This window comes from Danio rerio, chromosome 21, assembly GCF_049306965.1.
Source record: "Danio rerio strain Tuebingen ecotype United States chromosome 21, GRCz12tu, whole genome shotgun sequence".
Lineage (NCBI taxonomy): Eukaryota > Metazoa > Chordata > Actinopteri > Cypriniformes > Danionidae > Danio > Danio rerio.
This window is the reverse complement of record NC_133196.1, coordinates 7253424-7268032: the sequence shown is the minus strand read 5'-3', so window position 1 is coordinate 7268032 and position 14609 is coordinate 7253424. Positions and strand designations below refer to the sequence as shown.

At 33.3% G+C, this 14609-nt stretch overlaps 1 protein-coding gene across 5 annotated transcripts in view; it reads right to left on the bottom strand.

The window, feature by feature from the left end:
• slc4a4b (solute carrier family 4 member 4b) overlaps window positions 1–14609 on the bottom strand; it is a 115380-nt gene that overhangs the window by 100214 nt on the left and 557 nt on the right. The gene's annotated exons all lie outside the window — the stretch shown is intronic.

Genomic DNA, 14609 nt, shown 5'->3' with positions numbered 1-14609 from the left:
AAATTTAAAAAGGCAAGTACGCTGAATGAAATGCAAAATTCTGAAATAGATTTGAACAAAATAAGGTTCTTTTCACATAGCAATAGGTAAATTTTTGAGTATTTTGTACTGGGGTTTCATGGTAAAATGCTACTTTGGGTTAGAGGTTATTTTTTCCCGCCTTTTTATTTTTTAAAACTCTAACTATCAGAAAATTCTTTCTAAGTGTCAAAACACCTCATTTATGATTTTCTGAAGCATATCAATCCAACTGTTCTCAGATATTTCATATCCTTCTTGAATTTGTTTTATGAAGTTTTATGATTATTTAAATTCGATTTAAATTGTAACTGGTTTTCTACCAACTACGGCTCTTTTCAGTTCTTTGTCCTAGTTTTTTCCCGCCACTATATTTTTTAAATCTCTAACTGTCAAAATGTTCTTTCAAAGAATCTTATACCACCTTTCATTTTCACTCAGAACTTTCACAATTGCAAAAAGCAAGCATGTTGAATGAAATATGAAATTCTTAATTGGACTCCAAAAAGATATATATTTTCAAATAGTAACAGTTCATCTTGAACAATTAATTTAACAAATATTTCTTTTTTTACTGCCTTTTTTATTTTAGTTGTCAAAATGTTCTTTCAAAGCACCTCATACCATCTTTCAATTTCACTCACAATTGCTAGTAAATTTGACAATTGAATAAAAGAATATTTAAAAAGGCAAACATGTTGAATAAAACGTGAAATTCTGAAACAGAATTAAACAAAATAAGGTCTATTTAGCAGTATTTTGTCCTGAAGTTTCATGCAAAAAGGCTACTTTGGGTTACAGTTTTTCCCGCCTTTTTTTTAACTGTAACTGTCAGAAAATTATTTTAATGTCTCAATCTCATTTAAGATTTTCTGGAGCTTATCAATTCAACTGTTCTCAGGTATTTAACATCATTCTTACATACATTAGACTCAAATTGTAACTGATTTTCTACCAACTATGGCTCTTTTTCAGTTTTGTCCTAGTTCTTTTTCCCGCCTTTATGTTTTTTGATCTTTTTAGCTGCAATTTTGTGCTACTGTTACATGTCAATCAAACCTGAGCCATTTGTTCTCTAGCATTTTCTGGTAATCTGAATAAGGTGCACCAAATGGACAAACACAGTCTTCTCTGTGTTCGTCCATCCGAATGTTCTCCTGTCATCTACACCTATTTTCCTCATTCCTTGTGTAATCTCGCTTCCTGTCAGTCCTATCCAGCTATACTTTCCTTTCACTAAAAGGCTTCCTTTGTTTTCTGCAGATCTTTTTTCTCTCTGCTGTCTCTACCTCAAATTATGCTTTCCTCAGAGTTTTCTGTTCCTCTTTTTAGTCGACATCTCCAGCTCCTTAGCAAAGTTACACAGACTGACAGAAGAAATACAGATGCAGCTGAACTAGTTGGCGGTTCATTCCGATGTGGCGAACCCTAATAAATAAAGGGACTAAGCCGAAAGTAATAAATGAATATGGGGTTTTAAACTACTAAAATATTAATAAAAGTCACTCTGTTAAAGAGCGGAGTTGGATTTTGAACATCGAAAAATGGCAGAGCAGAATCAAAGTCCCATAATGCAATTCACAACCTTGAATAAACAGCAAACATAAATATGGAAACCGTTAATTAACGGATATTTTTACAGTTAATAAAGTGTAAAACATTATTAAACATGCAAATTTTTTTCTGTCACACTTTATCACGCCACAGTAGGACATTAAGAATCTAGGCCAGCACCGCTTTACCATAATGAATTAATATATGCTAATGTGATGAATGATTAAACAGTGTTACTGTCGATTATACAGCAATCAAACAAAGCATTCCAAGCATTATTAGACTATTTTAGGGCATCCCGTTGTCATAAGAGTCACGATTCCTAATCTAACAGACACTAAAACACTTCTCCAGCACATGAACATAAACACACACTGTTTCACACAAATCAGTGGACATTTGTGGACAAAGCAGTCACAACACGCATCTGAGAGAAACAGCTGGACTTCAGGACAACAACTCCTCTGAATCACGGATTAAACAACAGGACAAGATTTGGAGTAATGATGAAAAAATGCCACAATCTACAGATCTTACAACGCAGTGTATTTACAAGTGAAACAGTTCATTCATCGAGGAAAAACATTAGGTTTGATTTTAATCCGGGATTAACTATGTTTTGTAAACTAGTCAAAAGTGTGTGCAGTGCTGCTGCTTTGTATTCAAATTGATGTAGCATGTATTATTATTGCTATAAAAAGTAATTAAATAATTACCAAAACTAGATAAATAAAGCTAAAAATTAAACATCTATGTTTAATATAATATGCACTCACTGGCCACTTTAATAGGTACACCCGTCCAACTCCTTGCTAACTTACAATTCTAATCAGCCAATCACATGGCAGCAACTCAATGCATTTAGGCATGTAGAAATGATCAAAACGATCTGCTGCAGTTCAAAGTGAGCATCAGAATGGGGAAAAAAAGGGGATTTAAGTGACTTTGAACGTGGCATGGTTGTTGCTGCCAGACGGGCTGGTCTGAGTATTTCAGAAACTGCTGATCTACTGGGATTTTCACTCACAACCGTCTCTAGGGTTTACAGAGAATGGTCAGAAAAAGAGAAAATATTCAGTGAGCGGCAGTTCTGTGGGCGCAAACGCCTTGTTGATGTCAGAGGAGAATGGCCAGACTGGCTCCAGCAGATATGGAGGCAAGAGTAGCTCAAATAACCACTTGCTACAATCAGGGTCTGCATCTTTATCTCTGAACAGACAGGCTACACCAGCAAAAGACCACACCAGGGGCCACTCCTGTGAAGAACAGGAAACTGATGTCAATATGGACCAAAATCTCTGAGGAATATTTCCAGTGCCTTGTTGAATCTATGCCACGAAGGATTAAATTCTGAGGGCAAAAGAGGCTCCAACCCGTACTAGTAAGGTGTACCTAATAAAGTGGCTGGTGAATGTATACGTTTTAATATTTTATTTATTTACTTATAGCATATGTTTATACGTTATATTTTAATGATATATTTTGATATTTATATTTAATTATATATTTATATTTTGATTATATATTTTAATATGTATATTTTAATTATATATTTTAATTTTTATTATATATTTTGATATTTATATTTTAATTATATATTTTGATACTTATATTTTAATTATATGTTTTATATTTATATTTTGATTATATATTTTATATTTATATTTTAATAAGATATTTTAATATTTATATTTTAATTAGATATTTTATATTTATACTTTTATTTTATATTTTAATTATATATTTTATATTTTTAATTCAGTTATATTTAATATTTATATTTTAATTATAGATTTAATATCTATAATTTAATTATAGATTTTATATTTTTAATTCAATTTAATATTTAATATTCATATTTTAATTATATATTTAATATTTATATTTTAATTATATCTTTTTTATTCTATTTTATATTTAATATTCATATTTTAATTATATATTTAATATTTATATTTTAATTATAGATTTATTATTTTTATTTCAAGTATATATTTAATATTGATATTTTAGTTACATTTTCGCACAAACAAAACAACAAGCCTAAATTACAATTATAAAATAGTTATAAAATAGTTATTAAAGTTATTACAAATAGAAATATCCATAAATGCAATAATAGTACATCAAATATTTAGAATAATTATAAAAATGTCAAAGCAAATAACAAAATAAATAGACTTCACACTAACATTTTAACAGACATATATAAAAATAGAACAATAGCACTAATTTACACTAACATCAAAAAGAAAATTTAAGAACATTTTTATATAATTCAATATATAATATATAAATAATAAAGAATAATAATGCAGCATTAGTTGCATTATCCACAGCATCATCCTTAAACAATGATTAAACAGATGTTTTCTACTGGGATTTTCACGCACAACCATCTCTGCGGCTGTTCTGTGGGCGCAAATGCCACGTTTATAATTTATATATTCAATAAAATATATAAATGATAATGAAAAATACTGCAGCATTAGTTGCATTATCCACAGCATCGTAAAAAAATCATTAAACAGCTATTTTGCTATTGGCTGCCATGATTTTTTTCCCGCCTACATGGACTAGATGACATCATCCGAAATAAAATATCATTTCAGAGCAAACAGTTCCATTATTAAACTTTCTTCTTTGAGAATAACTTACACCAATGACTCACGTGCAGCTCGAGAACACATTCGAAGAACGTAAACAAGTTCTGTAGACTTTAAATAATGGATGTTTCTCCACACAACTGTGCCAGAACCCCTAGTGCTTCAAGTTCACGTCAATCATATCAGTGATTCTGATACATAAACTGCAAATATCACTACAGTAAACTAGGGCCACGTCTGTCTGTCAGAGAGAAACAACCTCACTCCCAAGGAGAAGAGATACAGCTTAGGTCAAAATGATTATTCCTTCTGTACAATCTTATTTTTTTAATATTTCCCAAATGATGTTTAACAGAGCAGGGAAATTTTCACAGTATGTCTGATAATATTTTTTCTTCTGGAGAAAGTCCTATTTGTTTTATTTTAGCTAGAATAAAAGCAGTTTTTAATGTTTTAAAACCATTTTAAGGTCAATATTATTAACTTTACTAAGCAATATCTATTTTGAACGTCTACAGAACAAACCAATATTATAAAATAACTTGCCTAATTAACCTAGTTAATGTTAAGCCTTTTAATGTCGCTTTAAGCTGAACATTAGTATCTCGAAATAAATATCTAGTCAAATATTATTTACTGTCATATATTTATATCATATACATATATTAATATATTTGAATATTTGTACTTTAATTTTATATATTAATATTTATATTTTCATTGTATATTTTAATATTTATATTTCAATTACATATTTCATTACATATTTTATTTTATTACATATTTTTATGTTATTATATATTTAATATTTATTTCTTATTTATTTATATATTTTTATATTTATTTTAATTATTTATTTAATATTTATATTTTGATTATATATTTTAATATTTAAATTTTCATTATATGATTTAATATTTATATTTTAATATATTTATATTTATTATTTATATTTTAAACATATATGTAATAATTAGATTTTAATATGTATATTTTATTGCATATTTATTATTTAATGTTCATATTTTAATATTTATATTTTAATATATATTTAATATTTATATTTTAATTATATTTTCACACAAACAAAACAACAAACCTAGATTACAATTATAAAACAGGTATTAAATGAAAGTAAAAAATTTTAATTAAAGTTTAAAAATTTCCATAAATACAATAATAGTACATCGAATAATTACAAAAATGTCAAAGCAAATGACAAAACTCAAGGAGTCAAATCGTATGTTCTGTCATAATGGCAAAAATAAAATAAATCAGTTATTAGAAATTAGTCATGTTTATTATGTTTAGAAATGTGTTAAAAATTGTGAAATAAAAGGGGGGCTAATAATTTAAGAGGTCTAAAAAATCTGACTCAACTGTATAGTGAGTCAAGGAGAGCTTATCTGAGGGCAGAGTCTACAGAGGACAATGCCCTGTGACTCTGCATTTCACACTTATCTTTAATAAAGCTTCCTTTACACAATACCTGTCCAGGTGAAACACACACACAAACGGGCTGAAGACTATCCAGACAGTCAATATAAGAGGAAAGTGCAGTCTCACAGGTCAAGAGATGAGAAGCGGCACTTATGCAGCTCTTTCATATACACACGCACATCAGACTGATAAGCCTTTGTTGTTAGGAATGAGGAAACACTGACACCTTCTTTTTTTCTTGGAAATGTCTGCTCTTTGACTTTTTACAGGTGCGGTGGAATCATCTGTGAATGTTGAGCTGCTGCTAAATATGTTTGAAAAAAGATGATGTATATATAAAATATACAGGTGTTGATCATATAATGTATATAAAATGCAATGACCTTTCGTGTCTTGCCCTCCTTGTGAAAGGTATCAATGGTGGTCTTTTGGACAACCATCAAATCAGCCGTCTTCCTCATGATTGTGTAGCCTACAGAACAAAGCTGAGGTCACACTGCACTTTTCTCCCCCCATAGAAAACTTTTCAGAAAGTTCAGAAAGTTAAGCTTGGTGAACTCTGACCTGGGAAAATCGCATCACTTGACTGAGTGAGACCAATCAAAAATCAAAACATGACCTTTCTGGAGAGAAACATGGAGCAATCGCTCGCGCATTTTAATTTCTAATCATCTAGTTTAATCCCACCCCTTTTCGCAGCGACGAAAAACAGAATTTCACATGCACCACTAGACTAGTATTTCAGAAACCGCTGATTTACTAGAATTTTCACACGCAACCATTTCTAGGGTTTACAGAGAATATCCATTGAGCGGCAGTTCTGTGGACGCAAATGCCTTGTTGATGCCAGAGGTCAGAGGAGAATGGCCAGACTGGTTCCAGCGGATAAATCATTAATTTTCCTTCAGCTTAGTCTCTACTTCAGAGGTCGCCACAGCGGAATGAACCGCCAACTATTCCAACATATGTTTTACACAACCTTCTAGCAACAACCCAGTACTTAGAAACACCCATACACTCTCATTTGCACACACACACACACTCTCTATGGCCAATTTAGTTTATTCAATTCTCCTATAGCACATATGTAGGAAACCCACGCCAACATGGAGAGAACATGCAAACTAAACACAGAAATGCCAACTGGCCCAGCTGGAACTCGAACCAGTGACCTTGCAGTGAGAAGACAGTGCTAGCCACAGAGCCACCACATGAATAAATCATGATTCATCAAAACTTTCACACTAAAATCTATTCTAAATGTATGAAAAAAACAAGAACAACATGTGGGCATTATAAACATGTATAATGACATCTCACTGGAGGACTAATAGTTTTGACTTCAACTTTTTCTCAAAAACATGACATATGGCCAACATTGCATTTCTAAGTACTTGTTTGTAGGTAATGTTATGTATCAAAGCACCGTTGTACTAAATGTCCACAAACACGACATTCTTACAGAATTGTTTGCTACATAATAAAGCACTGTGGTCCAAAATGTGGTATTATGTTAAACAATCACGGTATTTTAAGTCCTTGTTTATATATTATGCTATATACCAAACTACGATGATAATACATGGCCTAAAACAAAAACAAACATGGTCATAATATTGCATATACCACATTATATGAAGAGAAAATATTGTACTCTTGATTGTATATTATGACAATTTTACTGAATGTTGACAAAAATGGTAATATGCTCCAAAAACATGGCATTATTAAAGTATTTGTTTGTAAATTATGATGTATATATAAGTATCACGGCACTAAAGTCACCAAATAATAAGAAATAACCAAAAACATTGTATTACCAAGTAATAAGGCGCCAAAAATCATTTTTAATGACATATTTCATTCATTTTCCTTCAGCTTAGTGCCTTTATTTATCAGGGGTCGCCACAGTGGGATGAACCACCAACTTTTCCAGCATTTGTTTTTCTCAGTGGATGCCCTTCCAGCTGCAACCAAGTACTGAGAAATACCCATAAGCACTCATTCACACAAATACACTACAGTCAGTTTAGCTTATTCAATTCACCTATAGCCAGGGTATGAATTACAGGGGGGCTTGGGTGGGGGTGACCCCACTAATTAACGTTTGGCCCCCCCCTGAAGGACATGAAAATTAGATGTATGGGGGGGGGGGGGGGTTTAGCCCTTTAATATTATGAAATACTTTGCTCTGATCTGTATTTTAAATAATAATGTTAATAATTAAAATAATAGATAATACAAATATACATTTGACCACCCCTATTATGGTTCATACCATTGTGAATGTGTTATCTCACCAATCAGTCCATGCGAGAAACAGTTTGAAACTGCAGATCTAGAGCACAGTAAGACACGTTAAGCGTTCACAAGCGTTTTCTCCTAAAATAGGTGTTTGTTTCTACATATAACCTGAAAATAAAGTCAAATTAGAGGCATTGTTTGTATAGTTATGTTAATTACTATATATGAGGGATATTTAGTGTATTTTGACCAACAGTAACCTCTGAAATAGCTGATCGGAGGATACTATAGGTCAGAATAAACTAAATATACATTAAAACGAATTAACTTAAATTTGTTTTATTAATAAATTGGATGTAATTAACATAAATGACTGAAAGATGTATTACACAAACTAAAATTTCAATAAAAATTTACCCCCCTGAGAGTCAATGTATAATTCGCATACTGCCTATACCACATGTCTTTGGACTGTGGGGGAAACCGGAGGACCAGGAGAAAACCAACGCCAACAAGGGGACAACATGCAAACTCAGAAATGCCATCTGACCCAGCCAGGGCTCAAACCAGCAACCTTTTTACTGTGAGGCGACAGTGCTAACCACTGAACCAGCACCCCCCATTACATATTTGTAAATATGCCATTTACCAAAATACATTGATAATATTAGGTGAAGACAAAAACATGTTAATACTATGGTATATGACCATAAAACTTGGTAGTTTGATTGACCTATTTGTTGGTTATGATATACATATGTGCAATAGTCCTACTAAATGGTCCAATTTATACACTGAATTTCCAAAAACATAGCTACAACATACCTGACAACACTCCCGTTTTTTCCGGGAGTCTCCCGTATTTCAGACCCATCTCCCAGCCCTTCTCGCGTATTGTGTTCTGTCTCCCGGAAAACTCCCGGAATTCAATATTGTTCACATTATGAATGTAATTAAGTACCGTAGTATATTTCAAAGTCTACATGAAACGAAAGCTGCGACTATTTTTTTTCTTCATATTTTGACAGTTCCTGGAGAACCAAAATATTGAATGAGCAAACAGTGTGGGGCGGGGCTTGTTTTTAATACTGCGAGCTGATTGGATATAGTAAACCAAGCATTTTATTCATAAAGAGTTTCGGGAGAGTCAGTAGAACCTAACAGACACTTATACCGCAGCGTTGTCAAGACTGACAGTTGGAGGGGCGTGGTTAAGCATGTCAGCCACGCCCAATACCTCAGGCTGACGTAATCTGAGAATTTCACTGAAAACTAACAGGAAGTCCATTTTCAGATTACAATTAAAGATTACAAGAGCAAACAATATTTGTTTCTTAATGACATGCACAGATAAATTGGTCATCGCAAAACTAGCAATGTGAGCTAGCAAAATCAATATGGATATTTCATGTGTACTTTAAACTACCACCACACTACTTTTTGTAAGAATTGTAAAAAAAATGTAACAGACTCCAGCACTGTGTAAGAAACCAGACACCACATGATGCATCTGAAGAAGCCTATTGGTGGAGTGGTGTGATCCCTGCAGGCAGCTGCCTCTTTTCTATGACAGCACAAGTTGCAAGTGAACTAAAAAGAGATCGAATCCTGTTTGCAGCTTTTATTATATCCAGCCACCAGTTTCTGGAACGCTGAGCCACACACACATTGCTCCTGGACACTAAGGACCTAATTGGTTTTGACAGGAGCTTCTTAGAAACAGATTACTCCGACCGCTCAAGCCACAGCTTCAGGGAAACTGTAAAGAGGGCGACTTAAAGCAGCGCCACTAGGCAGAACCAGAAGAATGAATAGAGCGCACTACATCATACGTCATGTGACACAAAGAGATTTCATTCACTTAAAGCTTCTTCAGTAGCTCTTGGGTTCAGCAAAGGTCCAGCTACAGCACACGTGAAGCTCTATATTGGCATTTATATCACCATACTGAACATACATGGATTTTTTTTTATTTGCACAAAAGTTTCTATAGCTTCACACTAGGGAAAAATAGTTCTCAAGCTAAGCGTTCTCCTAATTATTTGGCGAACCAAAAGCATCAAACTTTTGGAAAGTTTGTTTTTGAGAGTTTCTTCTCTTCAGAGAGCAAAAGAGTTTTTGAAGCTCCACTGTAAGATCCTGTTCTTCATCAAGACCCATTCTGACTATCTACAGCAGGGGTGTCCAAACTCGTTCCTGGAAGGCCAGTGTCCTGCATATTTTGGTTACATACAACCCCAATTAAACATACTTGAACCAGCTAATCAAGCTTTTTCTAGGCATGGTAGAACTTTCCAGGTTGGTGTGTTGAAGGAAGTTGGAGCTAAACTATGCAGGACACCAGCTCTTCAGGACAGAGTTTGGACACCCCTGATCTACACTCTCAAAAATAATGGTTCCAAATGCTGTTTTTAGTAAGAACCATTTTTAGTACAACAAAATACCTTTCAGTGAATTGTTCTTAAAATAACTTTTGGTCCCACTTTATATTAAGTGGCCTTAACTAATATGTACTTACACGGGAATTAATTTTTGTTACAATGTACTTATTGTGTAAATACATGTATTTACTGTGTACTTATGCTTGAATAATACATGTATGTAATTACATCTGTAATTAACTTTTGTAATTACATTTGTAAATACACTGTTGACCATCCCTTACACCTTAACCCACCCTTAAACCTACCCATACCACCAAACCTGTTCATAACCCAACCCCTTTTCCAACTCAAAACCACCACAAGTGTTCTCAAATACATTATAAACACAGTAAGTACATTGTATTTATTTATTTATTTTTTATTTTTTGATGCAAGTACATAGTTAGGGACACTTAATACAAAGTGGGACCTAACTTTTTTCCACTATAATGAAATGTTTTGCTATGGAGAGGCTCTGTGGATGTAAAAGGTTCTCATGGAACCTTGCCGTTCTCCTATGGAATGATTCAAAAACTGTTTCTCATTGTTGGGTTTTGAAACACAGTTTAAAGATTGTTTTTGAAGAAATAAAAAATGATCAAGAAATCTCTACAATAAAAGTTCTAAAGAGATGTTTAGAGAAAAATATATACTTGGAGTTCCATAAAGAACAAGATAAACGGAGCTTCTTTTCAACCATAAAGAGCATTTTGTGCACTGAAAGGGATGGTAAAGATTAATCCTGGAATGATTGTGAGTTAAAAAAAACAACATTTGGGTTCCTTAAAGAACTTTTCTGTGAGTAGTTTCTTCTCAATGAATATCTACAAATATCTAATCAATCATACAGTACACGCACTCTGCACAGAAACAGAGACTCTTATACAAAACTTCTGATTTTAAGAATTCGAGCTGTAAAAAATAATTGTATGCACCAAAAAGTCTCTACACTAATAGAAATAAGATTCCCAAAGAGCCTCTTTGAGAGAGGGTTTCTGCAGTTATGACACAGAACCACTTTTGGTTCCCCTACAATCATTCAGTGATCAGTTAGTGAAGAACCGTTTCCCTTCTCTAAATACCCTCTAACTCTGTCAAGAACCTTCTGTTGAATTGAAGATTTCCATGAATGGTAGTTTTTAGGAACCAGCTAAATAAAGAGCCAATGTTGAGGTTTCTGCAGGTTTTATGATGGTAAATCTTTAAAGACTTTTTAAAGATTGTTTTAAGACTAAAGAAGAAAAAACAATACAGCAACATGTTTAGAACTATTTGTAATGTTTAGGAAACACACGAACAGCTGTTTTTTACAGCAACATTTCAATGTTAAAATACAAAAAGATGATCGGACTTACTTTTGAAGTACTTTTACATCGAATATTTCAAAATTCTCTGAATAAACCTCATGAGTGTGGAAATCATTTAAGACCTAAATTCACAGAAAAAGACCTGTGGAAACCCTGAATGTGTTTAATTGTGAATTAACATCAAAGGTTCTTCCCAAAATCACAGATATCAATAAAATCTGAAAAACTAAAGGTTCCAAACGTGTTTTTCACAGTAACAAATAACCATTTCAGGTTCACCAAAGAAAGAACCCTTTAGAGTGAACAACATTTAATAGTCTGAAGTATCATCATCCACTATGAAGAACCTTTTGTGAAGAGATTCAAAGGATGTTGAACATTCTTAATGAAACCCTCAATGACAAAAGTCCAACAGGTACTAATATGGCACTAATTTGTACCTTCTGAAAAGGCAGTAACAGCTCTCATGCCTTGATTTCTGAGAGTGTATAAGCCATAAAGCACTTCTCTTCTCTGAAATGGTTACATAAATGTGGTTCTTAAGCCATTACAAGTTTCTTGTTCAAACTAATTAGAGTACAAGAAACCATTACACTGCAGCGAGAACTTTTAGGCAGTTCCTGAGCTGTCAGAAGTACACAGAAATAACAGTACAATATCTGTCACTGTGATGGTAACTTTACAAAAGAAACCCCTTTGTACTTTTAGGTATACTAATATGTGCCTTTAGGATACAATATGGACCTTTTTTATATCAGTATGGATTCTTTAATTATTAATATTCATCTCTAAGGTATTAATATGGACCCTTGAAAGTGTAATAATTTAATTAAAAAGATTCCACCTCACTTTTTTCTGAGAGTGTATAAGCCATAAAGTACTTCTCGTCTCTGAAATGGTTACATGAATGTGGTTCTTAATTGAACACTAAGAAAACTTCAATTTATTGAGCCGCCATTTATTTTTCTTGTTCAAACTAAGAGTACAAGAAACCATTACACAACTGAGAGAAAATTTACGATGTTCCTGAGCTGTCAGAAGTACACCCAAAATAATAATCTGTCACTGTGATGGTGCCTTTACACTTTTTAGGTATTAAAATGTGTTTTAAGGTATCAAATCAGGAAAAAGAACCAAACCTACCACAGCTATGCTGATGAGACTCAAATTTACATAGCCTTATTGCCAACAGCCTTATTGCCTACAGCCCTATTGACATCCTTTGCCAATGCATTGATGAAATTAACAGTTGGATGTGCCAAATTTCTCTTCAGTTGAACAAAGAGAAAACTGCACTTCAGTGCATTTGGGAAACAGAGATGAGGTTCACAAGGTGAATGCGCACCTTGGCTCTAAAGGTCAAACAACAAAAATTAAGGTCAAGAAGAGTGTGATTCTGGAGTCAGATCTGAGTTTCTGTATTCATGTCAAAGCAGTTAGTAAATCAGGATACTATCATCTCAAGAACATTGCAAGAATTAGATGCTTTGTTTCCAGTGAGAACTTGTTCATGCTATTATCAGCAGCAGGGTGGATTACTGTAACGGCCTCCTCAAGGGCCTTCTCAAAAAGACAGTCAGACAGTTGCAGCTCATCCAGAACGCTGCGGCCAGGAATCTGACCAGAACCAGAAAATCAGAGCACATCACCTGTCCTCAGGCTCCCAGTTACATTCAGAATAGATTTTAAAAGTATTACTCTTGGTCTATAAATCACTAAATGGCCTAGGACCTCAATACATTACAGATATGCTCACTGAATACAAACTTAACAGATCACTCAGATCTTCAGGATCATATAAACTAGAAATTCCAAGAGTTCAGTCAAAGCAGGGTGAATCAGCCTTCAGCAATTGAACCACAAAGAACCTTTAATTTACAGTCGCCATTTGTGTTTCTTGTTCAAACAAATTAGAGAAAAAGAAACCATTATAGTGCTGAGAGAACATTTAGGATGTTCCTGACCTGTCAGAAGCACTTAGACATCAATAAAAGTACAATATCTGTCACTGTGGTGGTACCTTTACACTTTTCAAGTAGTCTATATGTGCCTCTAGGGAACAATACTGACCTTTTAGACATAAATATAGACTCTTAAGTTACTAATATACACCTCTAAGGTGAAAATATTGACCCTTTAAGTACAAAAGTGTAATAATTTAATTAAAAAGATACCACCTACAGCTCTCGTACCTTTATTTCTGAATGTATAAGCCAAATAAAGCACTTCTCTGCTCTGAAATGGTTCCATCAATGTGGTTTTTAATTGAACCACAAGAAACCTTTACCTTAATGAGTCGCCATTTGTGTTTCTTGTTCAAACTAATTAGAGTACAAGAAACCATTATAGTGCTGAGAGAGGATTTAGGATGATCCTGAGCTGTCAGAAGCACACAGAAATAACAGTACAATACGTCATTGAGGTGGTGCCTTCACAAAAGTAACTCGTTTGCACTTTTTAGGTAACAAAAGTGCCTTTAAGGTGCAATATTGGCTTTTTAGAGATCAATATGGATTCTTTAATTACTAATATTCACCTCTAAGATAGCAATATGGAGCCTTTCAGTACAAAAGTGTAATCATTTTAATAGATGCCACTCCAGTGACAGCTCTCGTTCCTTTATAAAGGCTTCCATGAATGTGTATCTTAATTGAACCACAAATAACCAGTAATTTAATGAGACACAATTTGTTTTTTTTCGTTCAAACAAATTAGAGTACAAGAAACCATTATAGTGCTGAAAGAACATTTAGGATGTTCTTGACCTGTTAGAAGCACTTGGAAATAAATGTAAGTAAAATATCTGTCAGTGTGGTGGTACCTTTACACTTTTTAAGTAGCATAATATGTGCCTTAAGGGAACAATACTGACCTTTTAGGCATAAATATTGATTCTTTAATTTCTAATATGTACCTATAAGGTATCAATATTGATCATTAAGGAACAAAAGGGTAATAAATGAAAGATACCATCCCAGTGACAGCTCTTGCAGCTTTATTTCTGAGCGCGTACGCAA